This window comes from Poecilia reticulata, chromosome 22 (genome assembly GCF_904066995.2).
Source record: "Poecilia reticulata chromosome 22, P_reticulata-male-v2, whole genome shotgun sequence".
Taxonomy (NCBI): domain Eukaryota; kingdom Metazoa; phylum Chordata; class Actinopteri; order Cyprinodontiformes; family Poeciliidae; genus Poecilia; species Poecilia reticulata.
Genome location: NC_088851.1, coordinates 16351383 through 16369620, shown reverse-complemented (window position 1 = coordinate 16369620; position 18238 = coordinate 16351383). Strand labels below are relative to the sequence as shown.

Here is an 18238-nt window from a genome sequence, read left to right as displayed (position 1 = left end):
TTGGGTATTTTCTTAGGGTTATAAAAATTCTCAACTCTCATATACATAATTTAACTTGGTATTATATTAAATCTTTGCATTACTGTCATAAAATAGGAACCCTTATCAAATAAAAACAGCTCTAAGTGGCTCCGGTATGACACATAAGTCACATAACCACATTATGCCGTTTACAGTAAACTGTGAACAGCATGTAAGACATTCCTTTAAACTGTCGACTGTTGTGGTAAGTGGGAAGTAAACCCCAGCGGGGACACCATAGCAGATTACAAATTGAGTCAAATTAACCAAATCTGCAAATTTATAAAATGCCCAAGAAACTTAAGCTTTAAAGAGTAGAAACATCAAGTATGTTTGATGAGCTTTGACAAGGTTGTGTTCTTTTTCAATCAAAACATACTTTATTCTGTGAGCCCAAAGCAATCCCTCCAACCCCAACTGTGACGTCACGGGATGAAGCAAATACCTTGCTAGCATATGATGGGATGTGGAGGGTGACAAAGCATAACAAAATGGCCCAAATTTGATTTCATTTTGGATTTTATATTTTTGATTGTTTTATTACGAGAAGAAAACCATAAATAAAAATTCTTCTCATTCGCACATTTTTATTTTACTTTTGAATATTTATAATGCACATTAATGTAGGTCTGAATGGGAAAAGCACATGTGGTTAAGTGCAACATGGAGCCATTATTCGTTATAAGGCACTTCAACGCAACACAATTGAAATCAGCAGACAATCGCGTGTTTCTGCGGGATTTCTTCTGCCACGGTGGGATTAATGTTCGCTGCAGCCAATGAAAAGTCAGAGGAGAAATCAATTCGGCGCATGTTTAAACGAAACATGCAAAACTTTTATTCAAACCACAAAACAGCCGCGCCGGTACTTTGAAGCGGATGGTGCATTTTCAGACGAAGAGAGTAATGAGCAAAGTCCTTTACAAGCAGCATGACTGAGAAATAAGTTCGCCTCCAACTCACCGTTTAATGTTTCCTCTACCTGCCGCTGCGTTCACGTGTTCCTCGTCCCTCACGAGCATGTTACAGTAAAAATGGACGAAACAGCTCCAGCCACAAGGTAGGATTTTACTTGTATTAAAGAATCTTCTTCCACGACATTATCCGAGCAAACGATCCCGGGACGGAGCGGTAAGAGACTGCGGACTCCTCCCAGACAATGTGGGGTTAAACTCCTCCTTCCTTCCCGCGGACACTGATGGGGGATGGCCGTATGCTTGAATGCTACACTGAACACAGGTGGAGCTGCCCGCGTATAGGCATTAAAAAAAGGATCAATCAGTGGTTGCTGGGTTTCTAAAGGAGATATTTTTAGGGAAGGAAGGGAAAATATCTTCTGCAATATACATATCTGCTTAAATAAAATAAAAACATGGGATTTTACTTATAGTTTTACATAAAAGTTCTTTAGCATCTTTTGTGTTTTTTTTGTTGTTTTTTTTTTCTGTTTCACATTTTGCGTATGTAAAATCTGATTTGTAAGACACTCCTTCAGTTGTCCATCCACAGGGCCCTAAAGATTGGTAGTTGGTGTGTTTTATGCAGAGATGCATGATGATTGGAATTGATGAGTTGGAAACTCAAAAATTCAACATTTTTCTCATTCATAAATGCACCATACATGACTGCAGCACCAACAATATCCTGCATGGATACTACTGAGAAAGTAAAATTATTGGCTCTCTATCATCAGTAAGATATTTCCAATTAATTTAGAGTAAGCAAAGAGAGATTTATGATGCTCTTTAGGAGGAAACTGTATTTCCAGCTACCAGAAAGTCTGGAGATGTATAACGAAGTTGTTCTATTTCATACTTAGAAATAGTATGACATTTCTACTATGGAACATATGCTATAGGAAACATTGGTGGCATTTTGGATATCTTAGAATTAAGGTAAGGAGTAGTAACCTTGATTATTTGACCTTTGGGGATAATAGAAGTTGTTCTGTTCTTGATATTGATTCTAAAGTCAAGTCTGTGAATATAAATAATTGTTTTATCAAGGCAGGAAAGGTGGGAAAAATTACCTGAATACCAACTTGTCATATCTTCTTGCATGATAACTCATAAAGGGAATTTAGTATCGACATTGCCAATGGCAAGTTCATAAAAACTGGAGATTGGAAGTCAGACACTAAATTCTGATGGCTGCATCTCTGAATTTGTTCTCAGGAAGTCTGTATTTGATGCAAACATTGCTGATGAGATATTAATACTCTGCAGCGGAGTATAGATAAATCTCTGGACACCCCCTAAATAACACCAATATTCAGGTCGCCGTGTCCTCAGCTTCCACCTAGCCTCTTAACAGTCTTCACACAATGCTATCTTTTAAAGTCTGGCAACCATTACAGGACTAGAGCTGGATTAGATTCATGAACTGATGCCAGAACACAGCCAAATATGCCAGCAGTTGTTTGTAATCTTCCTTATTTAACTGTCTACTCAGTTAGAATACATTGTAGCTGCATACGTCTGTGTAATTTCATCTCTGCTGTGTTTACAGCAATTTTGTTTACTTGTTTATCTCCAGCTTTACTCTACAGGCATTTCCTTTTTAAAAGTATTGCTGCTTCCCTGCAGAAGAGTACATTTATGCTCCTTACTGGAACAGCTTTCAGCCCTTTACTTTTCAATTTTACTTAACAAGAGCAACAAGATGATGCATACTTTGCATAGCACTAACAAGTCCATCTGTCATAGGGATCAATGAACTGACGGCCAGGCCGATAAGAAACAGGTTTGAGCTCCTCAGACAGTCGGACAGCATGTCTGCGCTAGTGGCCATTGTTATTTTTAAAACTAGTTTCTCCCTTTTGTTTTTAATGGTTACTTCTCTAAATGCCTCCGCTCCCAGATAATCAGCTGCCCTGGTTCGCTGGGTTTTGTAGCGTAGCTCTTTGGCCGGACTTACGCTATCTCCACATCAGCCTCTTTACAGCTGCCATACAACGAGGGCCCAAATGAAGATGCTTATCTCTCCTCCTCCCATTGTAACAGCAGATCCCATAACACTCTGCTCCTTTTATCAGGATCTGTCTACACAACAAGCAGTCTTTCATCCCCCTACAGTTTGGATATAGCCGTTGGGATTTAAGCTCCAGGAGGTCGCGACAGTTGCCTTCAGATCTACATATCTTGTTATTCACATTTTCAGACGTGTAAAAGAATCATTCAAGTAAATAAATATTGAAAGAATTTGAATCACTACAAATTGAAAAGTGATTATGTCTAAATTGCAAATTCTTGTTGAACGGACTTTGATGTTCTGTTGGTAAAGAACCAGTATAAGGGTACCGATGCTTCTGAAGTATTGGCACCCTTAAAGTTTTACACATTTTATATTTAATTAGAATTTCATGTGATGAACTGACACAAAGCAGCACAAAATGTAAAAGTGGAAGGAAAAAGATATGATTTTCAACATTTGTCACATTTAAAAACGTGAAAGTTGTATTTACCAACCATATGCTCACACACAAACTGTGATACCTTTAAATAAAATCCTGACCAGTCACTGTCTTAAGTCACCTAATTGGTAAAATAGTACACCAGTATCTATCTTAATCGCAGCATGCTGTAAATAAAGGTGTTTGTGAAGGCCGCCGAGGTTTGTTAGAAAACATTAGCTAACAACCAGCATTATGAAGACCAAGGGACACAGGGATGTAGTCATAGAGGAGTTCAATCCTGATTTAAACTAAATAAAACAACGCCAAAGACTTTAAACATCTCACATAGAGATGTTCAAAATGGGAAGAGAATGGCACAACTACAAGCTAATAAAACCATGTCAGAGCTCCCAAACTGACAACAGGTAAGGAGAAGATCAACCAGAGAAGCAGCCAAAAGTTCCATTGTTACTCTGAAGGGGCTGCACAGTTGGACCCAACAGGAAAACTAGTAACTGTGAACTCCACAAATCTGGCCTTTATTAAAAGAAGAAGAAAGCCTTAGGGATTCCTGGTCGCAATGAGCCAGAGACACAACAATGTGAAAGTAGATGCTGTGGTCCGATAAGACCAAAATCGACATTTTCTGGCCTGAATGCAACAGTCAGAACCACGGTGGCAGCTGGTTGTCCTGGGTTGGTTCTGCACCAAGTTTGCATGATTTTCTCATGCAGACTTAGGTTCTCTTCTCAAACCTTGAACTCATGCTCATGCCTATTTTTACTTCCACAGTTACACACCAATTATATTGCTCTATCACATACAATCTCAATGGAATTAATCAAAGTTTGTGATTGGAACTTCACAAAATGGGAAAATAGCTAATAATTCAGCTCGTATGAATACTTTCAGGAGTCATTGTCCACACAAAGCTGACTGGAATGAACCTGGTAGCTTTCGGCATTGAATATTCCTGTGTAAAATAATTGGATAATTGGCTCTAAGCGACATCCTACAGCAAATAGCTTACAATAACTCAGTCTGCTGGTCAGTTGCAGACAATTGTACAGCTCCCATAGGAACTATAGCAACCGGAATAAATCTCTGGTAATGTCATTTTATTGGTTTAAAAGACATCGGGGAGGAGAAAAAAAAGGTGAAATCAGCCAAAATGTTCTATTTTATGCTGACAGACACAAAAATGGGTCACAGCCAGGCAGACAGATAGGACCTCCCGTAATACACACACACACACACACTCACATGCGCACACACACTAATCAACACCTCAACCTCACTTCTGGGTCTTCAAATAAGTGTTTCCAATACTTCCATTGCAGCTATTCTGACAATCACTGCGCTGCTCTACCCTCGCTGCTACACTAATAGGGTTGTCACGGTATGTGCGTGTTGCAGTGACAGAAACCGAGAGAAAAGCCTGCAAATCTCACGCAAAGTATTGCAATCACGACCAGCCGAAGGAGGGTGGGCCTGCTCAGCATCCACGTGTAGTTACAGCTCTCACATTTACTCTGGGCGACTTGTTTCAGCTGGACAAAAAGGCTCCTAACGGGTTACGTTTGCCAGAAACAAAAGGCAGAAGTTATCTGAAGGTGTGTGTGTTTGCCAGACAAAAGGAGGTATTTAGCTCTGGTCACATTAACCAGCTACACCCTTAAGCAACTATTCACTGGCTTCTGAAAATAGCAGCTTAAACATAATAAAAAAAACAAAAAAACAATTGAAACAAACAACAGATGAGGGAGATGTTTTCCCAGAAAGGGCTTGAAGACGCCTGTGTAGAGACAGGGTAAGAAAAAAAACTGGGCCATGTTGGAGAGGCCTTTAATTGAACACGACAGGTCTGATCCAAGTGATAGTTCGCAACCTCCTGCGGGTCAAACTAATGAGAAATCGATGACGACAACAAGTGAACCTCTCACGCCAGGGTCATTTAGCGCCTTACGAGTGAACGCAGAGCACTTCAGCGTCCTAATTTAACTGTGATTTCAATGTAATTGAATGAAAGAAAACATTTTTATTTTTTAAAGTCAAGTGTGTTAAATGCTTCTTGAGCTGCAAAGCTGTTAGTTTTACTCAGCTGAAACTTCTCTGGGAAAAAAATAAATAAATAAATCCCAGAGTTGAAGGTAATGGCTCGTGGAGCAGACTGGCGGAGAGCTCTCTGTGGCTTTATTATTTTTGTTATTTTTTTTATCAGAGAATGTATAAACCTGGGTGGGAAACCACCTGTGTGAAGGATTTGTCCCTCACACATTGCATCATCTGTCTACCTGTCTGTCAGCCACATTTGTCATTACTGAGAAGAAACGGAGGCCAGCAGGAAGAGGAGACGGCTGAGGTTTTATTGATTGCCTTGTGTCAGTGGTGAAGGCATGATGTTCTTTATGCTGCTGCATGTGGAATAAAGGATTTACACGGCTGCTTGATAAACAACGCAGGACTTTCGAGAAACGGGTTTTAGCTGCACGAGTTTAGCTTCACGTTCCGTAAAATAGGATAAATGAATTTGCGTCAGGCTGCAGACCGTGTAATGTGGAGCAGGTCTCTTTGGAATGGACTTACTTTTGTCTTTCTTTAGTTGTGTTTTTGCTTCCACCAACTTCACTCATTGCGCTAGTAGCTTTCTGACCCATCAGTCAGGGACTATACTGTTATCCATACACCATAATGGGGATGCTGAGAAAAAATCTACGGAAATTTATTGTCGGATGTGTAAAATCTACTTTATTATTGCACTAAAAAAAGAAGCTGGACTGTGTTAAAGGGGAAAAAAAAGGTTTTGTACACATTTAACATTAAGATGTAGCCAAAGCATTCAAATGATGGCAACAATGTGATTAGGTCAGAAAGAAAAGTACAGAAAAAACTGGAATTTCATGTGAGTGCCATCCATAACACATTTCTTTTGTAAAACCCTGGAAGATATCTGCAAACTTTACGTAAGTCTGATTTGCTATGACACTCTCCTGGATTTTTAGCTGCTCATACAAAAAGAGGAAGTGAATATGATGTGTGGGAGCATTAATGTGAACAATGTTGCAAAAACTTTTTTTCACATTAAAAATCACACTTTAAATAGAAAATTTCTAATGCATAGAATAAAAAAAAAATGAAAACACTGAATTAACCAATAAAATCATGATTCCCTTCGGTCACAGATATTCTCACTTCTGGACCACATTATTTTAGAGCTCACTTAACTCAGAGTCTGTAAAATGTACATAAAATGAGAGAGAGCGAGAGAGACCTCAGTGTGAGACTTGTTAGACTTCCAGATCCGAAACGGCGCGTTTTCCAGTAAAGCCCACTGTGACTCACTTCGACAAGCTTTGAGGATACGTGTAAGCATCTGCTGTGTGAAATGAGATCTTTCGCCGAATCCTATTACACTACAGAGCGACACAAGGAAAACTCTGTGAAAAACAACATGTTCTTTATCCCTATAAGCTTCAGTGTTTTATGTCTTCTCTGTTTGCATTTTACAGATTTTCTCTCCGCCTGCAAGAGCTGCTGTAAGTATTTATTTTTTTTATTCCAAAGAAAGCATTGTTTTGCTTAGCTTAACATACGAAGACAGAGTAACATACAGTTTAAAAAAAACTCACTGGAAGACATATTAGATGATGATTAAGTTGCAGGTGCTGATTGTCTTTTAAATGTATTCACACTGTGGTTTTCTGCAAAGCGAGTGTGAGAACATCAGAAAAACAAACATCAACATCATATCCTGTTCTGTACACATTTCATGAAGTCATCCAATCTACAGAAAAACAATCAGCTGAACCCTCTGCCATTATAGCAAACCTCATCAACTGACAAGCCAGACAAGGAGAGCATTAATCATAGAAGCAGCCTGCGATAACTCTGGGGGAGCAGCAGAGATCCACAGCTCAGGTGGAGGAAACGTTGACCAGACAACTATTATTTGTCCTCAAAAATCTGACCTCAACGGAAGAGTGGAAAGGTTGCGTATCTTTTTAAAGGAAGCCAGAAGTTTCCGCCTTTCTGGCTAAATAATTATGCAGGATCCTATGTGCAGAAAACTATCACCCCTAGTTTAATAGACCTGAGTAGAATGGCTGAATTACCTTGTCAGCATGCAATCGGTTCCTACAAAGCCCTGCTAAAGATCAAAACGTTGCTGGGCACAGCACCCTGAGAACTGAAGATCAAATGGTATAATGTTTTTGCAAAGCACTTTAAAAAAAAACGTCAAATAAAACATGAATGGGAAAAGAATATGAATGATTAACTGAAGGCGGCGCTCTGGACAGTCCTAGTTTGAATCAGAGCATAAAGAAGCCGTCTGCAGCTTCAGGCCAGCCTGACAGTTTAATCTGCTTCAAATCGCTTCACTCCTAGTTACCTGATTACAGCCAGCGGAGGAGAACCAAGAGTAAACAAAGGCACATTTAATCATCGAGTTCATTTAAGTCAAATGAGACCAACGCGTTGCAAGCAAAGTTACGGGTTAGATATAGAAAAGCTCTATTCAGTTTCAAAAAGTACAGGCTGATTCCAATGAGCCAAATGCAATCATCCCCTCTGAAGTCTAATGCTATTTCCATTGAGCTAAATGCAGCTCATTCAAATTCAGTAAGAGGCAGACAAAAAAAAAAAAAAACATGCCAGGCAACACAAAGTGGAGTACAGAAAAGAAGAATGAATCTTTATTGCTTCAACGTTCAACCACAATATTACTTTTAGCCCTTTCTAATTAAGTTAGATATTAGAGGCCTGGAGGACAAAGTGCTGGAAACATATTCCTATTGCTCCATTAGGACCGTGATTGTTCCTGTGCCCTGGCAGGCTGAGGTAACACTCTCGCATTCATTACCTCCTCGCTCCCCGCTGAGAAACATTTTCACACCCATGTGAGCGAGAGGAGAGTACAGGCCTTGTTAAAAGTCTGCTCATTTCACATTCGTAATTGAAAACACAAACTCAGGCCTGCGTCTCTCCCGCAAGATCAACACCTACCCGTACGACGCAGAGAGACCGGACCGGACCGAGCCCGAGTTCACGACTGTAGAGAGAGTAGGAAATCAGAGACCAAGAGTAGCAATTTGAACGCGGAGATCTAAAACTATCCAAACTGGTTTGTTTACAACAGATTAGCTTCAGGACTTCGTAGGTCCAAATCTAAACTGTCGGATCACAAGCGTTTTTCATTTTTTACTAAGGCCTTCCTAGCTGTTTCTGCTCAAGTTTGGGAAAAACCACGTGAGAAAAGTGATTCATAATTAAATTAATAAAACACAATTTTATTCACTGATCACAGATCGTGTTTATTCATTCATCACTGCAGAGAGGTACAAAATACATCATGAGGACCTGATTTGAAGTTGTGTTCAAGAGAAATTTGCATTTGTTAACATTGTCCTATTGAAAAGATCAGTACTAACAGGTAGATTGTTTTCATAAAATCGAAGTAGAAAGACGACCCATCTGTATTCATTATTTGTTGAGTATTACAAGGATTAACCTTATACTTTATCTGCAATTTAATAAAAAATACATAAATCCTATTTTATGGATTGCACAAATTTAAGAATTTAAAGTTGGCCAGCAGACTACCTCCACCACAAGGGTAAGGTTTGACGTTTTTGATTTAACAATTGTTTACGCTGAAGGTACAAGAGATAAAATGAAACTTTTAAGAATTTAAAAAACTCCAATTTAAAAGAATAATGTTATTTTGGAAAGACTTGCAGATCTCCTAAAACTGAGTAACATAGTGAATGCTATGGAAATGTACATCACATGCTTATTTCTTTCCGCCTGGGCTGTAAAATCCAATCTCACGTATCAGTCAAATGCATGTAAGGCTGTGGGTTCAGTTTAAAAAAAAAAAATTAAAAATCAGACACATCTTCAAGATGTTCTCCTTTGGTTTTGTTTAAAGGCAACAGTGATGAGAACACCTCCCTACTGCTTCGTGTCACCCTCCAAACAGCTCCATGTTTTCTCTGTTGCTGCTACAAATCCTGAACTGTGTCTAACAGGATATTGGAGCTCTCTGAGAGGGGCATGCTTTAGTTATTAAGGGAACACACAGGACATCCCAGATAGGGTTTAATGTTGTTTAAATCTGGAGATTTAGGGGTCAGAGGAACCATTTCAGACAACCCTGTAAATCCTGGACCTTTTTTTTTTTTTTTCTAGTTCCAATCTGAAAAAAAGGAGTGTATGTATGAGCCTGATAGTAGAAACTCTTCATAAAATTTTACTTTCTTTTTCATATAACTGTTTAATTTTAAAAAGCAAACAGAGCCTGTACCTCAGCTACTCCTTGACTCTTGAACTTTTGTTGCACCTCTCAAGGTGAAATCACAAAATTGAGTGTATTTATCAGGGTTTCATGTGTTAGACCTAGTTAAAGGATCTAATTGCCATCTTTGACAGATCGTATTTTGGGCATAAGTGCCTTTTTTCCAATTGATCATGCTTGCATTACGATTTCCTGGAAAGTGTTCTTCTTCCTCAAAAGACAAAGATCTGCTTCTCTGTCAACAAACAGCACATACATTTTACATGTTGCAGAAAAAGCTACATTTTAATAATATCTGACCAGAGCAACAATCTTCATCTTTGCTGTGCCTCTAACTTGGCTTGTGACAAGCTGGAAACCAGAGCTCTTATTTATTTATTTATTTATTTATTTATTTATTTATTTATTTATTTATTTATTTATTTATTTATTTATTTATTTTTAAACTGTGTTTTTCTCTTACATTTCATAATGTAAGAGAAAAAGGATTAGTTTGTGATGACATTTTATGCAAAAGCTCAGTAAAACATATAAAAATATTTAGACATATGTGACAAATTATAGAAAATGCATTATATTTTTTAAAAAGAAACAACAAAAAAGCATACAGCATAGCATTCAGAGGTTGTTGCCTTCATCTACTGCTTAAGTAGGAATGAAACTCTTTCATTAAAAAAAAAAGAATAAAAAAGGGCAGCTAATAGGCAGCTCCAGTAATTGCTTTAATTGCAGGAGTAATTTACAGCTCTCCAGCCTCTCTGACATGACGAAAATCTTTGAAACTGTATTTTTAGTTGGCTTCATGATCTGGGGAGTAACTCCCTCCGAGAGGATCTGTTAACAGGGAATTTGAACTGGCTGTGACTCGCTTTGGCGGGGTGGGGTCGAAATGAGCTGAAAAGAAAGGTGAGGGGGGATGGAGAGCAGAGCACGGAGTGATGGAGAGAGCATAGAAGTAGAGAAGACAAAATGGCAAAAGGAGCAGGAAAGCATATGAGAGAGAACTGGAGCAAAAGAATAATGAGTGTAAAAAGGGCACAAAATCTAACCCCAGAATCAGATGGTCGGGTGTAAGGAGTGCAGCATCAGCACTTCTGTGCTCGTCGCTCATTTGTCATTTCATTTTCAAACTCTGTGGGGCAAAGCGAACACACTTTTTATGTCACATTAGAGGACGACTAATAGTGTCTGTGTAGTGAAGAGGAGCAAACTGAGAAGTGAAACGAAATGTAGCACCGGAAATTTAGTAAAGCGCAGTTTACTTCTAGCTGAGGTAACAGATTGTGTCCATTAATAATCGTTTCATATTTACCAAGAAATATGCAAGAATTTCCAAAAAAGAGAAGATTAATGAGGGGGAAGGATCAGAAAGTTTCCTCGACGTCGTCTCTAGGTCATGGACTCCTAAACCCATAAAGCACGCACACACACACGCACTCTCTCGCTATCTTTCACACACACTGGTGGTGTGACATCTGCTGTGGATAAGAACTGTCACTGCAGTCTCTGCTGGGGCCGGCCGTCACAGATGTTCTCAGCTGGGTCCGCGGTTCATCCCTCCACCCATGGGACGGATCAGGCCGGCGGTCCAGAGAGAGACAGAGACAGGAAATCTGTTCGTTTTCTATTCAACATCGAAGACGATCCAGAGATACAATCACACACACACGCACACACACATTTAATGTCTGAAACAACTACACATTGAGTGCAGAGCGTTATGACAGTGGCATAAGAGGCTGTTTTTATTTCCGGAGTGGACGTGGGGATACATAAAAATATGCGTTGAAAGAAAGAGAAGGAGAAAGTGAAAATGTGTGCGTTGGGAAACGATGGTGTGTGCTCATTTATGTGACAGGATGTAGATTCCTACTGCCTGCTGGTCATTAATAAACATGATCATGAATGTTTAATATCCATCAGCGAGGTGGCATGGAAACCCCCATGTGTGATATCGACAAAATTTCTCACACACACTTCCAGCAGAAAAGTCAGGAGGGAGGTTTGAAGAGCGCCTCATGGAGTTAACAACTCCTGGGAAGGATGCCGGTTCTGTTGTTCTGCTACCAGATGTGTGACGAATGATTCCCCCTGCAGCATCTTTTATGCACTAGCCATCTAATTCGCCCTAATAAAATAGGGTTTATATGTGTACAGTTTGTGCCGTCCAACTGTAAAAGGCCAAATTGCGAGAAATCTTTGTCATTAAGGCTTTTATGATCTTATTTTTCCACTGTCAAGGTACAGGACCATAAACGTAGCTTTATCTGGTGGGAAAATTTCAAAAGGTTAACATTTTGTAGAGGAACATTTTGCAGCAGGATTCGTACAAGGACAATTTGCGATTAGTTGCATTTATGTGACTTAATTCATCCGAGCAAATCAGAAATCAAGCTCGAATAAAAGGTCAGTAATGCAGGTGATGAACAAAATGATGTGTTTTCAGCAATTAAATTGAAGCAACTAGCGTTCGCTGCCTCTCCAATCTTCCTCCACACTCTGAGATCAAATTAAACTCTTATTTTTGCAGCTTCATGAACTCGATGTTAAAAATTGTTTTGGCTGTCAGGCTGTTTTGAGATTGTGATGGGAGCGTGGAGGTGTGGGGTTCAACACGACGTCATTGTTTTTCCTGATTGTCCCTCCTGTCCGGCCAGCTGTTGTTCATGCCCTGGGATAAATCGGCATGTGGTTCCTGTTCCAGTCCAGTCCCGTTAATCTCACCCAAACCCTTTAATTATCTTTGCTTTTCTTTAAGTTGAATTATCCCCGTTTTCTTTTGTACCTTTTTCTGCCATTCTTTTTCCTTCCACTAAACCTTCTGTTGCACACATCACTCTGTGAAGAACCACCATTTATAGAGGGTGCCATTGATTGTCAACTGGACAACTGTCAACTAAGTAGACCGCAACATTTTCTAAGTTGGTCCTAAGAGATATTCTAATTCACAAAATACTAAACTTTGGTGTTTTATTTGCTGAAAGCCATAATGATAAAAAAAAATTGAAATCTATAATCTATATAAATCTATATGATATATGAGTTTTACTTTATAAATGGAATTTATGAAATAGCTTTTCATTTATTTTCTTATTCGAGATGCACCAAAACACCGATTTATAGTGCTTTTGTTGAGCAGAAAAACAGACGTAAAGGTTTTAAGCAACTTATTTTAAAGAGATGGCATGAGGGAAGATGTCCCCAGTTGGACAATAATCCCCCAAGGCTAAGTTTTGTAACTTCTTCTTCAAAAGGACAGCTGCACATTATATCAGCTATTATATAGTGAAAACTGTGGTTGAACAGGCCCAGTAGTTGTATGAATACAGGCACGTCAGCACGGTCCCAGCGGCTTGAGCACACAAACTCGGGAGAAATATGTCGAGGCCCCTGAGGCAATGCCATCTGAAGAGACGATATCGTAGCAGGCAGAAAAATCCTATCTCTGTTTTTCCTTGAGTTTTCACATGCCTTTTGGACATTGTTCACATTCATGGAGAAAAACGTGCCGCTTTATAGGTGCGTCTGCGAATGCCCTAAAAACATGCAGCTGACATGTTAAGCTATCTGAACTCATTGGATTCTACATCTCAATCCAGTGTTCTCTGTTGAACTTCATTTGAAATTACAGCGGAAGCAGAAATAAAACTACCGGCTTCACCTCTGACAGTACATACGCGCCTAAATGTAGCCTAAATGGAACATCGGTTTAAAAGGGACACGGTGTCGAGCACAAACTGTTTATATCACATTACATTAGCTTGATGATGTGCGGCGGCAGCTGCTCGTACGGGAACTTTCGCCAACATCTCAGCTTGCAGAGCAACGTGCAGTTTGTGTCAGCGCTTTCCCACAGCTAAACAGACGAAGCCTTTGTGTGTGACCATCAGAGGACCGAACAAACACATTGGTGCTTTTGAAATTACAGTAGTTTCTGGTCGGTTTAAGCTGCTTTGGTCATTTTTTAAGTAAGAAGGATTAAAAAAACGGTTTGGGAGATTTTGAGATATTTAAGTCAAGCAAAAGGCATGGGCGGTTCTAGACGGGGACAAGCAGGGGCCAGTGCCCCAGTACAATTTAAATTTTTATCTACATGTTTTTTTTTTTTTACAATTAAGTTTCAGTTTTAGCTGAAGTCTACCGGGATAAGATCACAGTTTTCATCTTATAGGTCAGAGTAAAGTAAGGTAAGGTAATTTTATTTTTACAGCACATTTTCAGCAGCAAGACAATTTAAAGTGCTTTACATTAGTTAGAGGAAATATAAACAAAATAACAAAAGGAAAGCAAGAGAAAAATCTAAAAAGTCTACCAAAAGGTGAAAGTATAAAACTACATTTTGGTTCCCCGTGTTTAATATGAATAAGAATTTGTAAACTAGTAGGGCGTCTGCAGAAAAGGTAAAAAAAAGAAAGTCGTCCAAGGAACCAATCAGTTACGGTTTCTGCACCAACACATATCATCATTAGACACTGATTTGTTATTAACTGTTCAGTACAAGGGGCATAACATGGACCCAGTTCTACAGGGGCACTGGCCCCTGTCTAGAACCACCCATGGCCATATATAAACTTCAGTACCAGTCTTCATACCACTACAATTTCTTGAATATCTCTTATTTTTGGGGTTTAATTGCCTCACTAGGTTTTCTTATATTGATCTCTATGAATCTTTACCATCCTGCTCTGACATGATTCTGGTGAGTCAGGAGTTTCCTAATTTGACACCATCTGCTCTGTCTTTTGCCCATCCTTCTCAGTACCGCCTTCCGAGACTCTCGGGAGGGAATCTGCTCCTTACCATTGCAAACAAACCAGCAGATAACTAGGAGGCTTTCAAGGCTAATAATCAACTAGCTACCTCTTACAATTTGCACAGAAGGGGGAAAGAAAAGAGACCTGGTGGGAAGGGGTGAGGAAGCAGGGGAGGGGGGCAGGAGGCGTACAAACATTAGCTATTTGTTCAAGTGTGGGCAGGTACACACTGAGAACCTTTATGGAAACAATGAGGCTTTTTTTTTTTTTTTGCGGCGGATGAGACAGGTGTCACATCTGCAGGAAGGAGCTGAGTCAGCCTTTAATAACCAGCTTTTATAAGGTTTCCTAAATGATGACAGACATGTGAAAGGAGGCGACACAGGCTGGAGGGGAATAAAGGAGAGCAGCATTAACACTGCTCCCCGTAGCTGCAGAGGAAGAAGGGGGCAGAGCCTCCATATTCCGAAGATTAAATGAACGAGCCGGGGCTGCTTCCCCTCAGCAAAGCGGACTGCAGGAGGCTGCAGCAGTCAGTACCTGCCTGTCTGTCCTGATACATTTCATGTCTCCTGATTTGCCCCCCCCACCCCCACCCCATTTTCAGGCACAATGTGCTTCACTGTCGAGCAGCTCTCTCCGCTTGCTCAGCATCTCTGCACACCTTGTTCCTCTACATATCACCCCCTCTACTGCAGCCACCTTCCCCCCAAACAAACACGCAGAGTCCTCGTTTGTGCTGGCAGATTTAATAAGCTCCCCTGTCACCCCGATTACACACACATACTCACACACACACACAAAAAACAAAAAAACGAATTACTGTCTGCCTGCCTTGAATCACTGCTGGGCGAAAATCAGAGAGGGCGTTTGTTGCTTGTTTCTGTCTCCTTGACAACTCCTTTTGTTTTCCCACTCTGGTCCCTGTGTTTCCAACCTCGGGGACCAGTAAACCGCGTATCCCAGCGGCTCCATGCCCACCACCAAAAGCAAAACAAGCAGACAGCGGAAAACAAGACGCAAAAAACCACCTGCAGCCTTAAGGATTGCCCCGTTCTGCAGGCGGTCATGTAAACAGATGATGTGTGTGTTTACTGATGTGAAGGAGCAGCGAACAGGAAAGATAAGCTACAATCAGCGGCTGTAAGGTCAAGAATTACACATTTCTGCCTCTGTAAGATATGACGGACAGACACACATGGTTACCACAAGTATTCGTACTTTTTAAAATGCTGTCATTGCAACCAAGAACTTTAATGGATTTTGTTTGGATTTTATTTGATAGGCCAACACAAAATAGTTGATAATTGTAAGGTGGAAAGAAAATTATACCTGGAGATTGTGGTGAGCATTTGTATTCAGCTCCTCTGTTTCAGCCTGTTTTTAACCTTTCAAGGTGTGTGTCTACTATCGCTTTGATATACTTGTCCACGTTTTGAAAAGTAGCTGAAACTGATTGAATCAATTTTCTGTAAACATACATTTTTAAACCTTGTTACATTGTTTTTTTACTTGGTGACAGAATCTGTGCTTCCGGGGTGACTGCGTTTACACACCATGAGCAAGGTCATAACCTGGATGGCTTGTTCAAAATGACTGATCCCCACGTCAACCATGCGACTAATATCAACATATTTATTTGGGTCAAGAGCTGAAAGTCAATACATTAGCAGATTATGATAAGTTCCAGGCTGTGTGAGAGAAATCCCCAGCTATTTATAGTGTAAAATTACACTGGCACCAGTAGACGAAGCAGTGAACTCAGGTCGCTCTGACAGACTGTCTCGGCCTTCAAAATGTTTGCTTTTATTTTGAGAGGTGATCTAATCCCATATTGTCATCACTGTTTTTCCAGGTTGACCCACAAGCTCATCTTAATACGTCCACCCACATTTAGATCAGGAGTTTAACCAGGCCATTCTTGCACATGAGTCTGCTTTAATCTAAATTATTCCAATTTACTTCTGGCTATGCGTTTATTTTGTCCTGCTGGAAGGAGAACCCCAGTCTCAAGTCTCTTGCCACCTCTAACTGGTTTTCCAATTTGTCCCCAGCCATCTTCCCATCAGCTTCTATGTTCCTGCTAGAGAAAAGCATTCCCACAGCATTATACTGCCACCATGTTCAGCACAGCTATGGCGATTTTAGAGTGTTGGGCAGTCCTCTTCAAATAGGCCAAAAACGTGAGTGTTCGTCTCATGTTTCTTCTTCCACATGTTGCTGTGTACGTGGATTATAGAAACTTGCTGTTCAAAGCTTGGGTTGATGTTTTGTAACCTGACCCTGCTTTAGATTTCCCCACAGCTTTATCCCTGGCTGACCTGATGTCTTCATTTGGCCTACATGATGCTTTTTATTCATTGATGTTCTGTGATAAACCTCTGAGGCCTTCACAGGACTGCTTGTGGAAGTAGGTGTGTGATGTCCATGTTGAGGTATCCAATTAAAGGGCTGAATACATACATACATATATATATATATATATATATATATATATATATATATATATATATATATATATATATATATATATATATACCCACTAATGAGAGTTTTAATCATAAAAACATTAATAAATCATGAATAATTTGTTTTTAGTTCGTGGTCATTTACTACTTTGTGTTTATTTGAATCAGAAAATCTCGACAAAATATGATAAAATCCAAACGTTTGCTTTGCAAGTAAATCTGTAATCATTTTTAAAGGACCAGGCTTTCTTTCTGTTTTTAGGTTTTAAAATGATGAAAAATGTAAAACTTTTACAAAAAGAGGACGGATAAATTCAATGTGATGTTGATATTTGTTGAAAGTGTTGTAAAAAGATTAAAGTTCCCCAATTAATGACGAGAAAATGACATAGAAAAAAAATATCACAGGTACTTTTAGTATCATTTTGTTCTGGAAATTCTATGCAATTATTTAACAAAAAAATAGAATGAACACCTGTTAAAATACAAATTTTTAGTTATATGCTTATATACATTGGGTTTTTGGTTCTTTAGCATTTTCAGTCAAAGTTCTTGAGAGTCATTGTGAAAGGTCCAAAGACCCACTTGTAGTTCCAGATCGGAAGGTTGCAGACCCTTGGTGTAGATTTACATTCCCTTAATACACTGTGTACATTGCAGTTTAGGGTGCATGTTTCTGACCAGTAGATCGATAGTTCAGTTGGGTTCATTAAAAGGTTAACAAAGTCGTCAAGTTCAGCCTCTAGACAACAAAATTGCTTATAAAAGCAATATAATATGGTAAATGACGCTTCCATATGAGTGGTGTGCGCATGGAAAATAAACAGGGATGTAGTGTTCTAATTGAAAAAAAGGCTCGATTATCACTATCAGAAGGATTTCACTTAAGAGTTGTTGCATGAACTACAAACAGGGAAATCGTTTGATAATAACAAAGAGCAGTCAGCATTTAATGTATCGAAGTAAACACAGTAAAGGAGCTGACCGGGAATTGTTAAAGCTCTGCCTTCTGTCTCATAATGAACCCCACCAAAACCTCTGCATTGTTGTTTTTTTTAAATAAAAGTGTAGCACGTTATCGTTTCATTTTGGAAATCAAAGCTTATGCGAGTAATAAATGTTGCTGGGTGTAAAGCCTGAGAACTTCTGAGTGTTTGGAATTACACAAACTACCAACCTGCCTCTGAATTCCCAGCCACTTCAGTTGCCATGTGACAACAAATATGACCTGCATTTACCCTCTAAATCAATTTGCAGGTCCATGCTGGACCTGTTATGAGACCAAGTCTGCAGTCTGATTGGGGAA

The 18238-nt window shown here is 39.6% G+C and overlaps 1 protein-coding gene across 3 annotated transcripts in view; it reads right to left on the bottom strand.

Annotated features, from left to right (window-relative positions):
* tiam2a (TIAM Rac1 associated GEF 2a) overlaps positions 1–18238 on the bottom strand; it is a 127875-nt gene that overhangs the window by 75996 nt on the left and 33641 nt on the right. Inside the window, exon 1 of one of the 3 annotated variants that reach the window (XM_008399540.3) lies at positions 985–1247. The exons of 1 other annotated variant lie outside the window; for it this stretch is intronic. The gene's annotated coding sequence lies outside the window, so the exon portion shown is untranslated. Of the gene's footprint in view, positions 1–984; positions 1248–18238 lie in introns of those variants that run through there. One more of the 3 variants, XM_008399539.3, reaches the window with a different exon arrangement.